Source organism: Lathamus discolor, chromosome 23 (genome assembly GCF_037157495.1).
Source record: "Lathamus discolor isolate bLatDis1 chromosome 23, bLatDis1.hap1, whole genome shotgun sequence".
NCBI lineage: Eukaryota > Metazoa > Chordata > Aves > Psittaciformes > Psittacidae > Lathamus > Lathamus discolor.
Genome location: NC_088906.1, coordinates 179134 through 198478, shown reverse-complemented (window position 1 = coordinate 198478; position 19345 = coordinate 179134).

Genomic DNA, 19345 nt, shown 5'->3' with positions numbered 1-19345 from the left:
TTAACTCCGGTTACGGTTAAACCTAACCCTAACCCTAACCCTATCCCTATCCCTAACAAGTAACCCTAAACCTAATCCTGTACCTAACCCTGACGCTGACCCTAACCCTAAACCTAACCCTAATTCGGAACCTAACCCTAACCGTGATCCTAAGCCGTATAATATTCCTGGACCACGACCTTCCGTATCCAACACTTGTGGGTCTCGGCATTGGCCCAAGCCACGTCCATGATTCTGACCATCATGAACCAATGCCTGGTGAAGCTGGGAGGGAGTGGAAGAGCAGGGATTGGAGCCATAGGACAAGGGCTGATGGGTTCCGAGAGGGAATTGCAGGCTGGAGATAAGGAAGGGATTCCCTAAGAGGGTGCTGGGGCACTGGGATGGCATGGATGGAGAAGGTTTGGATGCTCCATCCCTGGCAGTGCTGCAGGCCAGCTTGGAGCAAGCTGCTCTATGGAAGGCATCCCTGCCCATGGCAAGGGGTTGGAAGTGGATGATCACAGAATCACAGAATCACAGAATCCCAAGGGTTGGAAGGGACCTAGAAAGATCATCTAGTCCAACCCCCCTGCAAGAGCAGGGTAACCTACAGTACATCACACAGGAACTTGTCCAGGCGGGCCTTGAATATCTCCAGTGTAGGAGACTCCACAACCCCCCTGGGCAACCTGTTCCAGTGCTCTGTCACTCTTACAGTAAAGAAGTTCTTCCTGATGTTAACGTGGAACTTCCTATGTTCCAGTTTACACCCATTGCCCCTTGTCCTATCACTGGATATCACTGAAAAAAGCCTAGCTCCATCATCCTGACACCTACCCTTTACATATTTGTAAACATTGATGAGGTCACCCCTCAGTCTCCTCTTCTCCAAGCTAAAGAGACCCAGCTCCCTCAGCCTCTCCTCATAAGGGAGATGTTCCACTCCCTTAATCATCTTTGTGGCTCTGCGCTGGACTCCTTCAAGCAATTCCCTGTCCTTCTTGAACAGAGGGGCCCAGAACTGGACGCAATATTCCAGGTGCGGCCTCACCAAGGCTGAGTAGAGGGGGAGGAGAACCTCTCTTGACCTACTAACCACTCCCTTTCTAATGCACCCTAAGATGCCATTTGCCTTCTTGGCCGCAAGAGCACATTGCTGGCTCATGGTCATCCTCCTATCCACCAGGACCCCCAGGTCCCTTTCCCCTTCACTACTTTCCAGCAGGTCAACCCCCAACCTGTACTGGTACATGGGGTTGTTCTTCCCCAGATGCAAGACTCTACACTTGCCCTTGTTAAATTTCATCAAGTTTCTCCCCGCCCAACTCTCCAGCCTGTCCAGGTCTCGCTGAAGGGCAGCACAGCCTTCTGGTGTGTCAGCCACTCCTCCCAGTTTTGTGTCATCAGCAAACTTGCTGAGGGTGCACTCAGTTCCCTCATCCAGGTCATTGATGAAAATATTAAACAGCACCGGTCCCAGCACCGACCCCTGGGGAACTCCACTAGTCACAGACCTCCAGCTAGATTCTGCGCCATTGACCACAACTCTCTGCCTTCTTCCTTTCAACCAGTTCTCGATCCACCTCACTACTTGATCGTCAAGCCCACACTTCTTTAGCTTATCTATGAGGATGCTGTGGGAGACAGTATCAAATGCCTTACTGAAATCAAGAAAAACTACATCTACCGCTCTACCATCATCCCTCCACCTAGTCACTTCCTCATAGAAGGCTATAAGGTTGGTCATACATGACTTCCCCCTCATAAAACCATGTTGGCTGTTCTTAATGACGCCCTCATCCTTGATATGCCTAGTGATGGAGTCAAGAATAAGTTGTTCCATCATCTTTCCAGGGATGGAGGTAAGGCTGACCGGTCTATAATTACCCGGGTCCTCCTTCTTGCCCTTCTTATAGATTGGTGTGACCTTTGCCATCCGCCAATCCTCAGGCACCTCGCCCGTTTCCCACGACTTACCAAAGATGATGGAAAGTGGCCTAGCAATGACCTCCGCCAGCTCCCTCAGCACCCGTGGGTGCATTCCATCCGGACCCATCGATTTACAGATGTCCAGTTTGCATAGCTGATCCCTAACCCAATTCTCATCTACCAAAGCAAACTCCTCCTTTGTCCTGACTCCTTCTGGCGCTATAGAAATCCGGGGCCCTCGGGGAGAGTCTGCAGGAGTAAAGACAGAGGCAAAGAAGGCATTCAGCACCTCTGCCTTCTTTATATCCTCTGTCTCCAGGGCACCCACTTAGTTCAGCAGTGGGCCTATATTGCCTCTTGTTTTACTTTTATTTGCTATGTATTTGAAGAAGACATCTCAAGCTCCTTTCCAAGCCACCTCACTCCATGATCCATAACCATTCCATTCCATTCCATTCCATTCCATTCCATTCCATTCCATTTTAATCTCTTCTAATCCATTCTATGGAGAAGAGGGATGGGAAGGAGCCACATTGCGGCTGCTTCCCAAAGGAAAGCAGTGTGCCTTAGGCTCAAGGGCGGTCAAGCTGGAAGCAGCCTTCTCCTGAGCGCTCTTCCCAGTGCATCCAGGATGGGGAAGGGGACGGGATGGGAGCTGCTCCTTGTCTATTCCCTATGGCTGGAATCCCTTCTCCCCCTTACTTTTGCGCGACGAAACAGTGAGCGGCTGTGAGGACCCATTGAGGGGTGATCATAGAATCATAGAATCATAGAATAGTTAGGGTTGGAAAGGACCTTAAGATCATCTAGTTGTAACCCCCCTGCCATGGACTGGGACACCTCTCACTAAACCATCCCACGCAAGGCTTCATCTAACCTGGCCTTGAACACCGCCAGGGATGGAGCACTCACAACCTCCCTGGGCAACCGATTCCACTGTCTCAGCACCCTAACAGGAAAGAATTTCCTCCTTGTATCCAATTTAAACTTGCCCTGTTTAAGTTTTAACCCATTACCCCTTGTCCTGTCACTACAGTCCCTGACAAAGAGTCCCTCCCCAGCATCCCTATAGGCCCCCTTCAGGTACTGGAAGGCTGCTCTTAGGTCTCCACGCAGCCATCTCTTCTCCAGGCTGAAAAGCCCCAACTTCCTCAGCCCGTCTTCATACGGGATGAGGGACCCCCCGCAGATGTGCGAGAATGCGGTGGCTGTGGGGAACTGGATGCTGAGCATCCGTGGCCAGGCGCCCTGGTGCGCATCCATGCCTCCGACGATGCGCGACATCCCGTAAGAATCAGCCATGGGACGGGTACCGCAGGTCCCTCTTGAAGCAGAAGCCCAACACTTGATGCTTAGGGATGAAGGGCGAGCATTGTCCCGCCCCACTGGGTGCTGCAGGGAAAAGGGACCCTACGCAGTGTCCCAGAGATGAGCATCATCCTGCCTCCTAGGGTGCTGCAAGACAAAGGACCCTACGGGGTGCCCCATAGCTGGGCTGTGCCACCGCATGGGCTGATGGCAAGCAAGTGGGGCTCCTCAAATCCCACCTCCCCATTGGTGTGACCGTGGCTGGGAGCAGCAGCATCTCCCTATGGAATACCAGGAACCTTGGAGCCTGGAGCCACTCACCCACAGCTGTCCCAGGAGCCTTGCACCAGCCAGGCCGAGGCCAGCAGGATGGTGACACGGAGCAAAGCCATCGCTGCCACCACCGCTAAGAGTGACACCAAGGAGGTGACACCAAGGAGGTGACACCAAGGAGCTGCAAGCACCACTGCACCCAAAGCGCAACTGCCCCGGGGATACGGGTGCTGGAAGCAGATCCCTTGGAGCTGGGCCTGATGTCATAGAGTTGCAGGTTCCATGGAGGGAGCTCCATGAGGAGGGGGGTGGCTCAGGGTTGTCGATGGGGGCTTCCATGGGGAGATGGGGGGGTTCTGATGCGCTTGGGGTGCTCTGAATCCCTATGGGATGCTCTGGAGCTCTGTATGATGTATGGGGTTTTGGGCAGGAACCTTGGGCAGTTAACCCCTAGGGTTAACTCCGGTTAGAGGTAACCCTAACCTTAACCCTAACCCTAACCCACAGCCTGGGATTAAACCAGCCCCTAGGGTTAATTCCTATTAGGGTTAATGCTAAGCCTAAACCTAACCCTAACCCTGGGGTTAACTCCACCCCTAGGGTTAACTCCGGTTAGAGGTAACCCTAACCTTAACCTTAACCCTAACCGTAACCCTAACACCAACCCTAACCCCTAACTGTAACCCGGACCCTAACCCTAAAACCTACCACTAACCCTAATCCTAACCCAGCCTAACCATAACCCTAACTTAATCCTGACCGTAATCCTAACCCTAACCCTGGGGTTAACTCCGCCTCTAGGCTTAACTCTGGTGAAGGTTAACCCTAAACCTAACCCTAATCCTATCCCTAAACCTTATCCTAACTGTAACCCTAACCCGAACCCTAAGGCTCAACCTGGTGTTAACTCCACCCCTGGAGTTAACTCCGGTTACGGTTAACCCTAACCCTAACCCTATCCCTAACCCTAACACGTAACCCTAAACCTAACCCTGTACCTAACCCTGACCCTGACCCTAACCCTAAACCTAACCCTAATTCGGAACCTAACCCTAACCGTGATCCTAAGCCGTATAATATTCCTGGACCACGACCTGCCGTATCCAACACTTGTGGGTCTCGGCATTGGCCCAAGCCACGTCCATGATTCTGACCATCATGAAGCAATCCGTGGTGAAGCTGGGAGGGAGTGGAAGAGCAGGGATTGGAGCCATAGGACAAGGGCTGATGGGTTCCGAGAGGGAATTGCAGGCTGGAGATAAGGAAGGGATTCCCTAAGAGGGTGCTGGGGCACTGGGATGGCATGGATGGAGAAGGTTTGGATGCTCCATCCCTGGCAGTGCTGCAGGCCAGCTTGGAGCAAGCTGCTCTATGGAAGGCATCCCTGCCCATGGCAAGGGGTTGGAAGTGGATGATCTCAAGCTCCTTTCCAAGCCACCTCACTCCATGATCCATAACCATTCCATTCCATTCCATTCCATTTTAATCTCTTCTAATCCATTCTATGGAGAAGAGGGATGGGAAGGAGCCACATTGCGGCTGCTTCCCAAAGGAAAGCAGTGTGCCTTAGGCTCAAGGCCGGTCAAGCTGGAAGCAGCCATCTCCTGAGCGCTCTTCCCAGTGCATCCAGGATGGGGAAGGGGACGGGATGGGAGCTGCTCCTTGTCTATTCCCTATGGCTGGAATCCCTTCTCCCCCTTACTTTTGCGCGACGAAACAGTGAGCGGCTGTGAGGACCAATTGAGGGGTGATCATAGAATCATAGAATCAGAATAGTTAGGGTTGGAAAGGACCTTAAGATCATCTAGTTCCAACCCTCCTGCCATGGACAGGGACACCTCTCACTAAACCATCCCACGCAAGGCTTCATCTAACCTGGCCTTGAACACCGCCAGGGATGGAGCACTCACAACCTCCCTGGGCAACCGATTCCAGTGTCTCAGCACCCTAACAGGAAAGAATTTCCTCCTTGTATCCAATTTAAACTTGCCCTGTTTAAGTTTTAACCCATTACCCCTTGTCCTGTCACTACAGTCCCTGACAAAGAGTCCCTCCCCAGCATCCCTATAGGCCCCCTTCAGGTACTGGAAGGCTGCTCTTAGGTCTCCACGCAGCCATCTCTTCTCCAGGCTGAAAAGCCCCAACTTCCTCAGCCCGTCTTCATACGGGATGAGGGACCCCCCGCAGATGTGCGAGAATGCGGTGGCTGTGGGGAACTGGATGCTGAGCATCCGTGGCCAGGCGCCCTGGTGCGCATCCATGCCTCCGACGATGCGCGACATCCCGTAAGAATCAGCCATGGGACGGGTACCGCAGGTCCCTCTTGAAGCAGAAGCCCAACACTTGATGCTAAGGGATGAAGGGCGAGCATCGTCCCGCCCCACTGGGTGCTGCAGGGAAAAGGGACCCTACGCAGTGTCCCAGAGATGAGCATCATCCTCCCTCCTAGGGTGCTGCAGGACTAAGGACCCTACCGGGTGCCCCATAGCTGTGCTGTGCCACCGCATGGGCTGATGGCAAGCAAGTGGGGCTCCTCAAATCCCACCTCCCCATTGGTGTGACCGTGGCTGGGAGCAGCAGCATCTCCCTATGGAATACCAGGAACCTTGGAGTCTGGAGCCACTCACCCACAGCTGTCCCAGGAGCCTTGCACCAGCCAGGCCGAGGCCAGCAGGATGATGACACGGAGCAAAGCCATCGCTGCCACCACCGCTAAGAGTGACACCAAGGAGGTGACACCAAGGAGCTGCAGCACCACTGCACCCAAAGCGCAACTGCCCCGGGGATACAGGTGCTGGATGCAGGTCCCTTGGAGCTGGGGCTGATGTCATAGAGAGGCAGGTTCCATAGGGGGAGCTCCATGGGGAGGGGGGTGGCTCAGGGGTGTCGATGGGGGCTTCCATGGGGAGATGGGGGGGTTCTGATGCGCTTGGGGTGCTCTGAATCCCTATGGGATGCTCTGGAGCTCTGTATGATGCTGTGGTTGTGGGATGCTCTGAATCTCTGTGGGGTGCTCTGCTTTGTGGGATGCTCTGGAGCCCTGTGGGATGCTCTGAATCCCTCTGGCATGCTCTGCTTGTGGGATGCTCTGAATCCTTGTGGGATTCTGTCCTTGTGGGATGCTCTGAATGCCTCTGGCATGCTCTGCTTCCTTGTGGGATGCTCTGAATCCTTATGGGATGCTCTGACTGTGGGATGCTGTGAATCCCTCTGGGATGCTCTGGATCTCTATGGGATGCTCTGAACCCCTATGGGATGCTCTGCTCATGGGATGCTCTGAATCCGTATGGGATACTCTGCCTGTGGAATGCTCTGAATCCTTATGGGATGCTCTGCATGTGGGATGCTCTGAATCCCTATGGGATGCTCTGCTTGTGGGATGCTGTGAATCCCTGTGGGATGCCCTGCTTGAGGGATGCTCTGAACAGCTATGGGGATTTAAGGTCCCTTCCACCCCACACCACGCTCTCTGACTGTAAAGTACGATCTGCATTTGGCTGCAGAAGAGCTCTCAGCACTGAGTCAGGCTCAGGAGCAGGTGCAGACATTTGTGGAGAACATCCTGTCTCTGCTGCTGGCCTCTCCAGAGGCCACTGGAGACCGCTGAGGGCAGGTCAGGCCTGGAGAACAGCCAGGATCAAGGGCAGCACCGCCACCTCTACTGAAGGAAGCCCAAGGGCTGAGGCTCTGCAGTCTCTCCTTTGCCCTGCACCACCCTTGGCTTTCAGCCCCACAGCAGAGCCCTTCTGCAGCCCCTTCTCAGCTCTTGTTCGCTGGCAGCTTCCAAAGGCCCTTGTGCCTCTGCCGGAGCCGGAGCAATGGCCCAGCCCGTGCTGCGGTGTGTGGGGCGCTCTGATGGCACCATCAAGGAAGTGCAGGGCTCGGCAGCGCTGGCAGGAGCAGAGCTGTGGGGCCTGACCCTGCTCCCGAGGCAGATGTGGGTGAGCTCCAGCACTTGGGGTTTTTGGGCAGGAACCTTGGGCAGTTAACCCCTAACAGTTACCTCTAACCGGACGTAACCCTAACCTTAACCCTAACCCTAAACCTAACCCTCAGCCTGGGATTAAACCAGCCCCTAGGTTTAATTCCGATTAGGGTTAATGCTAACGCTAAGCTTAACCCTAACCCTGGGGTTAACTCCACCCCTAGGGGTAACTCTGGTGAAGGTTAACCCTAAACCTAACCCTAATCCTATCCCTAAACCTAATCCTAACTGTAACCCTAACCCGAACCCTAAGGCTCAACCTGGTGTTAACTCCACCCCTGGAGTTAACTCCGGTTAAAGGTTAAACCTAACCCTAACCCTAACCCTATCCCTAACCCTAACACGTAACCCTAAACCTAACCCTATCCCTAAACCTAACACGTACCCCTAAATCTAACCTGTACCTAACCCTGACCCTGACCCTAACCCTAAACCTAACCCTAATTCGGAACCTAACCCTAACCGTGATCCTAAGCCGTATAATATTCCTGGACCACGACCTGCCGTATCCAACACTTGTGGGTCTCGGCATTGGCCCAAGCCACGTCCATGATTCTGACCATCATGAAGCAATGCGTGGTGAAGCTGGGAGGGAGTGGAAGAGCAGGGATTGGAGCCATAGGACAAGGGCTGATGGGTTCCGAGAGGGAATTGCAGGCTGGAGATAAGGAAGGGATTCCCTAAGAGGGTGCTGGGGCACTGGGATGGCATGGATGGAGAAGGTTTGGATGCTCCATCCCTGGCAGTGCTGCAGGCCAGCTTGGAGCAAGCTGCTCTATGGAAGGCATCCCTGCCCATGGCAAGGGGTTGGAAGTGGATGATCTCAAGCTCCTTTCCAAGCCACCCCACTCCATGATCCATAACCATTGCATTCCATTCCATTCCATTCCATTCCATTTTAATCTCTTCTAATCCATTCTATGGAGAAGAGGGATGGGAAGGAGCCACATTGCGGCTGCTTCCCAAAGGAAAGCAGCGTGCCTTAGGCTCAAGGGCGGTCAAGCTGGAAGCAGCCTTCTCCTGAGCGCTCTTCCCAGTGCATCCAGGATGGGGAAGGGGACGGGATGGGAGCTGCTCCTTGCCTATTCCCTATGGCTGGAATCCCTTCTCCCCCTTACTTTTGCGCGACGACGCAGTGAGCGGCTGTGAGGACCCATTGAGGGGTGATCATAGAATCACAGAATCATAGAATAGTTAGGGTTGGAAAGGACCTTAAGATCATCTAGTTCCAACCCCCCTGCCATGGACAGGGACACCTCTCACTAAACCATCCCACGCAAGGCTTCATCCAACCTGGCCTTGAGCACTGCCAGGGATGGAGCACTCACAACCTCCCTGGGCAACCGATTCCAGTGTCTCAGCACCCTAACAGGAAAGAATTTCCTCCTTGTATCCAATTTAAACTTGCCCTGTTTAAGTTTTAACCCATTACCCCTTGTCCTGTCACTACAGTCCCTGACAAAGAGTCCCTCCCCAGCATCCCTATAGGCCCCCTTCAGGTACTGGAAGGCTGCTCTTAGGTCTCCACGCAGCCATCTCTTCTCCAGGCTGAAAAGCCCCAACTTCCTCAGCCTGTCTTCATACGGGATGAGGGACCCCCCGCAGATGTGCGAGAATGCGGTGGCTGTGGGGAACTGGATGCTGAGCATCCGTGGCCAGGCGCCCTGGTGCGCATCCATGCCTCCGACGATGCGCGACATCCCGTAAGAATCAGCCATGGGACGGGTACCGCAGGTCCCTCTTGAAGCAGAAGCCCAACACTTGATGCTTAGGGATGAAGGGCGAGCATCGTCCCGCCCCACTGGGTGCTGCAGGGAAAAGGGACCCTACGCAGTGTCCCAGAGATGAGCATCATCCTCCCTCCTAGGGTGCTGCAGGACTAAGGACCCTACCGGGTGCCCCATAGCTGTGCTGTGCCACCGCATGGGCTGATGGCAAGCAAGTGGGGCTCCTCAAATCCCACCTCCCCATTGGTGTGACCGAGGCTGGGAGCAGCAGCATCTCCCTATGGAATACCAGGAACCTTGGAGTCTGGAGCCACTCACCCACAGCTGTCCCAGGAGCCTTGCACCAGCCAGGCCGAGGCCAGCAGGATGATGACACGGAGCAAAGCCATCGCTGCCACCACCGCTAAGAGTGACACCAAGGAGGTGACACCAAGGAGCTGCAGCACCACTGCACCCAAAGCGCAACTGCCCCGGGGATACAGGTGCTGGATGCAGGTCCCTTGGAGCTGGGGCTGATGTCATAGAGAGGCAGGTTCCATGGGGGGAGCTCCATGGGGAGGGGGGTGGCTCAGGGGTGTCGATGGGGGCTTCCATGGGGAGATGGGGGGGTTCTGATGCGCTTGGGGTGCTCTGAATCCCTATGGGATGCTCTGGAGCTCTGTATGATGCTGTGGTTGTGGGATGCTCTGAATCTCTGTGGGGTGCTCTGCATTGTGGGATGCTCTGGAGCCCTGTGGGATGCTCTGAATCCCTCTGGCATGCTCTGCTTGTGGGATGCTCTGAATCCTTGTGGGATTCTGTCCTTGTGGGATGCTCTGAATGCCTCTGGCATGCTCTGCTTCCTTGTGGGATGCTCTGAATCCTTATGGGATGCTCTGACTGTGGGATGCTGTGAATCCCTCTGGGATGCTCTGGATCTCTATGGGATGCTCTGAACCCCTATGGGATGCTCTGCTCATGGGATGCTCTGAATCCCTATGGGATACTCTGCCTGTGGAATGCTCTGAATCCTTATGGGATGCTCTGCATGTGGGATGCTCTGAATCCCTATGGGATGCTCTGCTTGTGGGATGCTGTGAATCCCTGTGGGATGCCCTGCTTGAGGGATGCTCTGAACAGCTATGGGGATTTAAGGTCCCTTCCACCCCACACCACGCTCTCTGACTGTAAAGTACGATCTGCATTTGGCTGCAGAAGAGCTCTCAGCACTGAGTCAGGCTCAGGAGCAGGTGCAGACATTTGTGGAGAACATCCTGTCTCTGCTGCTGGCCTCTCCAGAGGCCACTGGAGACCGCTGAGGGCAGGTCAGGCCTGGAGAACAGCCAGGATCAAGGGCAGCACCGCCACCTCTACTGAAGGAAGCCCAAGGGCTGAGGCTCTGCAGTCTCTCCTTTGCCCTGCACCACCCTTGGCTTTCAGCCCCACAGCAGAGCCCTTCTGCAGCCGCTTCTCAGCTCTTGTTCGCTGGCAGCTTCCAAAGGCCCTTGTGCCTCTGCCGGAGCCGGAGCAATGGCCCAGCCCGTGCTGCGGTGTGTGGGGCGCTCTGATGGCACCAGCAAGGAAGTGCAGGGCTCGGCAGCGCTGGCAGGAGCAGAGCTGTGGGGCCTGACCCTGCTCCCGAGGCAGATGTGGGTGAGCTCCAGCACTTGGGGTTTTTGGGCAGGAACCTTGGGCAGTTAACCCCTAACAGTTACCTCTAACCGGACGTAACCCTAACCTTAACCCTAACCCTAAACCTAACCCTCAGCCTGGGATTAAACCAGCCCCTAGGTTTAATTCCGATTAGGGTTAATGCTAACGCTAAGCTTAACCCTAACCCTGGGGTTAACTCCACCCCTAGGGGTAACTCTGGTGAAGGTTAACCCTAAACCTAACCCTAATCCTATCCCTAAACCTAATCCTAACTGTAACCCTAACCCGAACCCTAAGGCTCAACCTGGTGTTAACTCCACCCCTGGAGTTAACTCCGGTTAAAGGTTAAACCTAACCCTAACCCTAACCCTATCCCTAACCCTAACACGTAACCCTAAACCTAACCCTATCCCTAAACCTAACACGTACCCCTAAATCTAACCTGTACCTAACCCTGACCCTGACCCTAACCCTAAACCTAACCCTAATTCGGAACCTAACCCTAACCGTGATCCTAAGCCGTATAATATTCCTGGACCACGACCTGCCGTATCCAACACTTGTGGGTCTCGGCATTGGCCCAAGCCACGTCCATGATTCTGACCATCATGAAGCAATGCGTGGTGAAGCTGGGAGGGAGTGGAAGAGCAGGGATTGGAGCCATAGGACAAGGGCTGATGGGTTCCGAGAGGGAATTGCAGGCTGGAGATAAGGAAGGGATTCCCTAAGAGGGTGCTGGGGCACTGGGATGGCATGGATGGAGAAGGTTTGGATGCTCCATCCCTGGCAGTGCTGCAGGCCAGCTTGGAGCAAGCTGCTCTATGGAAGGCATCCCTGCCCATGGCAAGGGGTTGGAAGTGGATGATCTCAAGCTCCTTTCCAAGCCACCCCACTCCATGATCCATAACCATTGCATTCCATTCCATTCCATTCCATTCCATTTTAATCTCTTCTAATCCATTCTATGGAGAAGAGGGATGGGAAGGAGCCACATTGCGGCTGCTTCCCAAAGGAAAGCAGCGTGCCTTAGGCTCAAGGGCGGTCAAGCTGGAAGCAGCCTTCTCCTGAGCGCTCTTCCCAGTGCATCCAGGATGGGGAAGGGGACGGGATGGGAGCTGCTCCTTGCCTATTCCCTATGGCTGGAATCCCTTCTCCCCCTTACTTTTGCGCGACGACGCAGTGAGCGGCTGTGAGGACCCATTGAGGGGTGATCATAGAATCACAGAATCATAGAATAGTTAGGGTTGGAAAGGACCTTAAGATCATCTAGTTCCAACCCCCCTGCCATGGACAGGGACACCTCTCACTAAACCATCCCACGCAAGGCTTCATCCAACCTGGCCTTGAGCACTGCCAGGGATGGAGCACTCACAACCTCCCTGGGCAACCGATTCCAGTGTCTCAGCACCCTAACAGGAAAGAATTTCCTCCTTGTATCCAATTTAAACTTGCCCTGTTTAAGTTTTAACCCATTACCCCTTGTCCTGTCACTACAGTCCCTGACAAAGAGTCCCTCCCCAGCATCCCTATAGGCCCCCTTCAGGTACTGGAAGGCTGCTCTTAGGTCTCCACGCAGCCATCTCTTCTCCAGGCTGAAAAGCCCCAACTTCCTCAGCCTGTCTTCATACGGGATGAGGGACCCCCCGCAGATGTGCGAGAATGCGGTGGCTGTGGGGAACTGGATGCTGAGCATCCGTGGCCAGGCGCCCTGGTGCGCATCCATGCCTCCGACGATGCGCGACATCCCGTAAGAATCAGCCATGGGACGGGTACCGCAGGTCCCTCTTGAAGCAGAAGCCCAACACTTGATGCTTAGGGATGAAGGGCGAGCATCGTCCCGCCCCACTGGGTGCTGCAGGGAAAAGGGACCCTACGCAGTGTCCCAGAGATGAGCATCATCCTCCCTCCTAGGGTGCTGCAGGACTAAGGACCCTACCGGGTGCCCCATAGCTGTGCTGTGCCACCGCATGGGCTGATGGCAAGCAAGTGGGGCTCCTCAAATCCCACCTCCCCATTGGTGTGACCGAGGCTGGGAGCAGCAGCATCTCCCTATGGAATACCAGGAACCTTGGAGTCTGGAGCCACTCACCCACAGCTGTCCCAGGAGCCTTGCACCAGCCAGGCCGAGGCCAGCAGGATGATGACACGGAGCAAAGCCATCGCTGCCACCACCGCTAAGAGTGACACCAAGGAGGTGACACCAAGGAGCTGCAGCACCACTGCACCCAAAGCGCAACTGCCCCGGGGATACAGGTGCTGGATGCAGGTCCCTTGGAGCTGGGGCTGATGTCATAGAGAGGCAGGTTCCATGGGGGGAGCTCCATGGGGAGGGGGGTGGCTCAGGGGTGTCGATGGGGGCTTCCATGGGGAGATGGGGGGGTTCTGATGCGCTTGGGGTGCTCTGAATCCCTATGGGATGCTCTGGAGCTCTGTATGATGCTGTGGTTGTGGGATGCTCTGAATCTCTGTGGGGTGCTCTGCATTGTGGGATGCTCTGGAGCCCTGTGGGATGCTCTGAATCCCTCTGGCATGCTCTGCTTGTGGGATGCTCTGAATCCTTGTGGGATTCTGTCCTTGTGGGATGCTCTGAATGCCTCTGGCATGCTCTGCTTCCTTGTGGGATGCTCTGAATCCTTATGGGATGCTCTGACTGTGGGATGCTGTGAATCCCTCTGGGATGCTCTGGATCTCTATGGGATGCTCTGAACCCCTATGGGATGCTCTGCTCATGGGATGCTCTGAATCCCTATGGGATACTCTGCCTGTGGAATGCTCTGAATCCTTATGGGATGCTCTGCATGTGGGATGCTCTGAATCCCTATGGGATGCTCTGCTTGTGGGATGCTGTGAATCCCTGTGGGATGCCCTGCTTGAGGGATGCTCTGAACAGCTATGGGGATTTAAGGTCCCTTCCACCCCACACCACGCTCTCTGACTGTAAAGTACGATCTGCATTTGGCTGCAGAAGAGCTCTCAGCACTGAGTCAGGCTCAGGAGCAGGTGCAGACATTTGTGGAGAACATCCTGTCTCTGCTGCTGGCCTCTCCAGAGGCCACTGGAGACCGCTGAGGGCAGGTCAGGCCTGGAGAACAGCCAGGATCAAGGGCAGCACCGCCACCTCTACTGAAGGAAGCCCAAGGGCTGAGGCTCTGCAGTCTCTCCTTTGCCCTGCACCACCCTTGGCTTTCAGCCCCACAGCAGAGCCCTTCTGCAGCCGCTTCTCAGCTCTTGTTCGCTGGCAGCTTCCAAAGGCCCTTGTGCCTCTGCCGGAGCCGGAGCAATGGCCCAGCCCGTGCTGCGGTGTGTGGGGCGCTCTGATGGCACCAGCAAGGAAGTGCAGGGCTCGGCAGCGCTGGCAGGAGCAGAGCTGTGGGGCCTGACCCTGCTCCCGAGGCAGATGTGGGTGAGCTCCAGCACTTGGGGTTTTTGGGCAGGAACCTTGGGCAGTAAACCCCTAACAGTTACCTCTAACCGGACGTAACCCTAACCTTAACCCTAACCCTAAACCTAACCCTCAGCCTGGGATTAAACCAGCCCCTAGGTTTAATTCCGATTAGGGTTAATGCTAACGCTAAGCTTAACCCTAACCCTGGGGTTAACTCCACCCCTAGGGGTAACTCTGGTGAAGGTTAACCCTAAACCTAACCCTAATCCTATCCCTAAACCTAATCCTAACTGTAACCCTAACCCGAACCCTAAGGCTCAACCTGGTGTTAACTCCACCCCTGGAGTTAACTCCGGTTAAAGGTTAAACCTAACCCTAACCCTAACCCTATCCCTAACCCTAACACGTAACCCTAAACCTAACCCTATCCCTAAACCTAACACGTACCCCTAAATCTAACCTGTACCTAACCCTGACCCTGACCCTAACCCTAAACCTAACCCTAATTCGGAACCTAACCCTAACCGTGATCCTAAGCCGTATAATATTCCTGGACCACGACCTGCCGTATCCAACACTTGTGGGTCTCGGCATTGGCCCAAGCCACGTCCATGATTCTGACCATCATGAAGCAATCCGTGGTGAAGCTGGGAGGGAGTGGAAGAGCAGGGATTGGAGCCATAGGACAAGGGCTGATGGGTTCCGAGAGGGAATTGCAGGCTGGAGATAAGGAAGGGATTCCCTAAGAGGGTGCTGGGGCACTGGGATGGCATGGATGGAGAAGGTTTGGATGCTCCATCCCTGGCAGTGCTGCAGGCCAGCTTGGAGCAAGCTGCTCTATGGAAGGCATCCCTGCCCATGGCAAGGGGTTGGAAGTGGATGATCTCAAGCTCCTTTCCAAGCCACCCCACTCCATGATCCATAACCATTGCATTCCATTCCATTCCATTCCATTCCATTTTAATCTCTTCTAATCCATTCTATGGAGAAGAGGGATGGGAAGGAGCCACATTGCGGCTGCTTCCCAAAGGAAAGCAGCGTGCCTTAGGCTCAAGGGCGGTCAAGCTGGAAGCAGCCTTCTCCTGAGCGCTCTTCCCAGTGCATCCAGGATGGGGAAGGGGACGGGATGGGAGCTGCTCCTTGCCTATTCCCTATGGCTGGAATCCCTTCTCCCCCTTACTTTTGCGCGACGACGCAGTGAGCGGCTGTGAGGACCCATTGAGGGGTGATCATAGAATCACAGAATCATAGAATAGTTAGGGTTGGAAAGGACCTTAAGATCATCTAGTTCCAACCCCCCTGCCATGGACAGGGACACCTCTCACTAAACCATCCCACGCAAGGCTTCATCCAACCTGGCCTTGAGCACTGCCAGGGATGGAGCACTCACAACCTCCCTGGGCAACCGATTCCAGTGTCTCAGCACCCTAACAGGAAAGAATTTCCTCCTTGTATCCAATTTAAACTTGCCCTGTTTAAGTTTTAACCCATTACCCCTTGTCCTGTCACTACAGTCCCTGACAAAGAGTCCCTCCCCAGCATCCCTATAGGCCCCCTTCAGGTACTGGAAGGCTGCTCTTAGGTCTCCACGCAGCCATCTCTTCTCCAGGCTGAAAAGCCCCAACTTCCTCAGCCTGTCTTCATACGGGATGAGGGACCCCCCGCAGATGTGCGAGAATGCGGTGGCTGTGGGGAACTGGATGCTGAGCATCCGTGGCCAGGCGCCCTGGTGCGCATCCATGCCTCCGACGATGCGCGACATCCCGTAAGAATCAGCCATGGGACGGGTACCGCAGGTCCCTCTTGAAGCAGAAGCCCAACACTTGATGCTTAGGGATGAAGGGCGAGCATCGTCCCGCCCCACTGGGTGCTGCAGGGAAAAGGGACCCTACGCAGTGTCCCAGAGATGAGCATCATCCTCCCTCCTAGGGTGCTGCAGGACTAAGGACCCTACCGGGTGCCCCATAGCTGTGCTGTGCCACCGCATGGGCTGATGGCAAGCAAGTGGGGCTCCTCAAATCCCACCTCCCCATTGGTGTGACCGAGGCTGGGAGCAGCAGCATCTCCCTATGGAATACCAGGAACCTTGGAGTCTGGAGCCACTCACCCACAGCTGTCCCAGGAGCCTTGCACCAGCCAGGCCGAGGCCAGCAGGATGATGACACGGAGCAAAGCCATCGCTGCCACCACCGCTAAGAGTGACACCAAGGAGGTGACACCAAGGAGCTGCAGCACCACTGCACCCAAAGCGCAACTGCCCCGGGGATACAGGTGCTGGATGCAGGTCCCTTGGAGCTGGGGCTGATGTCATAGAGAGGCAGGTTCCATGGGGGGAGCTCCATGGGGAGGGGGGTGGCTCAGGGGTGTCGATGGGGGCTTCCATGGGGAGATGGGGGGGTTCTGATGCGCTTGGGGTGCTCTGAATCCCTATGGGATGCTCTGGAGCTCTGTATGATGCTGTGGTTGTGGGATGCTCTGAATCTCTGTGGGGTGCTCTGCATTGTGGGATGCTCTGGAGCCCTGTGGGATGCTCTGAATCCCTCTGGCATGCTCTGCTTGTGGGATGCTCTGAATCCTTGTGGGATTCTGTCCTTGTGGGATGCTCTGAATGCCTCTGGCATGCTCTGCTTCCTTGTGGGATGCTCTGAATCCTTATGGGATGCTCTGACTGTGGGATGCTGTGAATCCCTCTGGGATGCTCTGGATCTCTATGGGATGCTCTGAACCCCTATGGGATGCTCTGCTCATGGGATGCTCTGAATCCCTATGGGATACTCTGCCTGTGGAATGCTCTGAATCCTTATGGGATGCTCTGCATGTGGGATGCTCTGAATCCCTATGGGATGCTCTGCTTGTGGGATGCTGTGAATCCCTGTGGGATGCCCTGCTTGAGGGATGCTCTGAACAGCTATGGGGATTTAAGGTCCCTTCCACCCCACACCACGCTCTCTGACTGTAAAGTACGATCTGCATTTGGCTGCAGAAGAGCTCTCAGCACTGAGTCAGGCTCAGGAGCAGGTGCAGACATTTGTGGAGAACATCCTGTCTCTGCTGCTGGCCTCTCCAGAGGCCACTGGAGACCGCTGAGGGCAGGTCAGGCCTGGAGAACAGCCAGGATCAAGGGCAGCACCGCCACCTCTACTGAAGGAAGCCCAAGGGCTGAGGCTCTGCAGTCTCTCCTTTGCCCTGCACCACCCTTGGCTTTCAGCCCCACAGCAGAGCCCTTCTGCAGCCGCTTCTCAGCTCTTGTTCGCTGGCAGCTTCCAAAGGCCCTTGTGCCTCTGCCGGAGCCGGAGCAATGGCCCAGCCCGTGCTGCGGTGTGTGGGGCGCTCTGATGGCACCATCAAGGAAGTGCAGGGCTCGGCAGCGCTGGCAGGAGCAGAGCTGTGGGGCCTGACCCTGCTCCCGAGGCAGATGTGGGTGAGCTCCAGCACTTGGGGTTTTTGGGCAGGAACCTTGGGCAGTTAACCCCTAACAGTTACCTCTAACCGGACGTAACCCTAACCTTAACCCTAACCCTAAACCTAACCCTCAGCCTGGGATTAAACCAGCCCCTAGGTTTAATTCCGATTAGGGTTAATGCTAACGCTAAGCTTAACCCTAACCCTGGGGTTAACTCCACCCCTAGGGGTAACTCTGGTGAAGGTTAACCCTAAACCTAACCCTAATCCTATCCCTAAACCTAATCCTAACTGTAACCCTAACCCGAACCCTAAGGCTCAACCTGGTGTTAACTCCACCCCTGGAGTTAACTCCGGTTAAAGGTTAAACCTAACCCTAACCCTAACCCTATCCCTAACCCTAACACGTAACCCTAAACCTAACCCTATCCCTAAACCTAACACGTACCCCTAAATCTAACCTGTACCTAACCCTGACCCTGACCCTAACCCTAAACCTAACCCTAATTCGGAACCTAACCCTAACCGTGATCCTAAGCCGTATAATATTCCTGGACCACGACCTGCCGTATCCAACACTTGTGGGTCTCGGCATTGGCCCAAGCCACGTCCATGATTCTGACCATCATGAAGCAATGCGTGGTGAAGCTGGGAGGGAGTGGAAGAGCAGGGATTGGAGCCATAGGACAAGGGCTGATGGGTTCCGAGAGGGAATTGCAGGCTGGAGATAAGGAAGGGATTCCCTAAGAGGGTGCTGGGGCACTGGGATGGCATGGATGGAGAAGGTTTGGATGCTCCATCCCTGGCAGTGCTGCAGGCCAGCTTGGAGCAAGCTGCTCTATGGAAGGCATCCCTGCCCATGGCAAGGGGTTGGAAGTGGATGATCTCAAGCTCCTTTCCAAGCCACCCCACTCCATGATCCATAACCATTGCATTCCATTCCATTCCATTCCATTCCATTCCATTCCATTTTAATCTCTTCTAATCCATTCTATGGAGAAGAGGGATGGGAAGGAGCCACATTGCGGCTGCTTCCCAAAGGAAAGCAGCGTGCCTTAGGCTCAAGGGCGGTCAAGCTGGAAGCAGCCTTCTCCTGAGCGCTCTTCCCAGTGCATCCAGGATGGGGAAGGGGACGGGATGGGAGCTGCTCCTTGCCTATTCCCTATGGCTGGAATCCCTTCTCCCCCTTACTTTTGCGCGACGAAGCAGTGAGCGGCTGTGAGGACCCATTGAGGGGTGATCATAGAATCACAGAATCATAGAATAGTTAGGGTTGGAAAGGACCTTAAGATCATCTAGTTCCAACCCCCCTGCCATGGACAGGGACACCTCTCACTAAACCATCCCACGCAAGGCTTCATCCAACCTGGCCTTGAGCACTGCCAGGGATGGAGCACTCACAACCTCCCTGGGCAACCGATTCCAGTGTCTCAGCACCCTAACAGGAAAGAATTTCCTTTTTGTATCCAATTTAAACTTGCCCTGTTTAAGTTTTAACCCATTACCCCTTGTCCTGTCACTACAGTCCCTGACAAAGAGTCCCTCCCCAGCATCCCTATAGGCCCCCTTCAGGTACTGGAAGGCTGCTCTTAGGTCTCCACGCAGCCATCTCTTCTCCAGGCTGAAAAGCCCCAACTTCCTCAGCCTGTCTTCATACGGGATGAGGGACCCCCCGCAGATGTGCGAGAATGCGGTGGCTGTGGGGAACTGGATGCTGAGCAT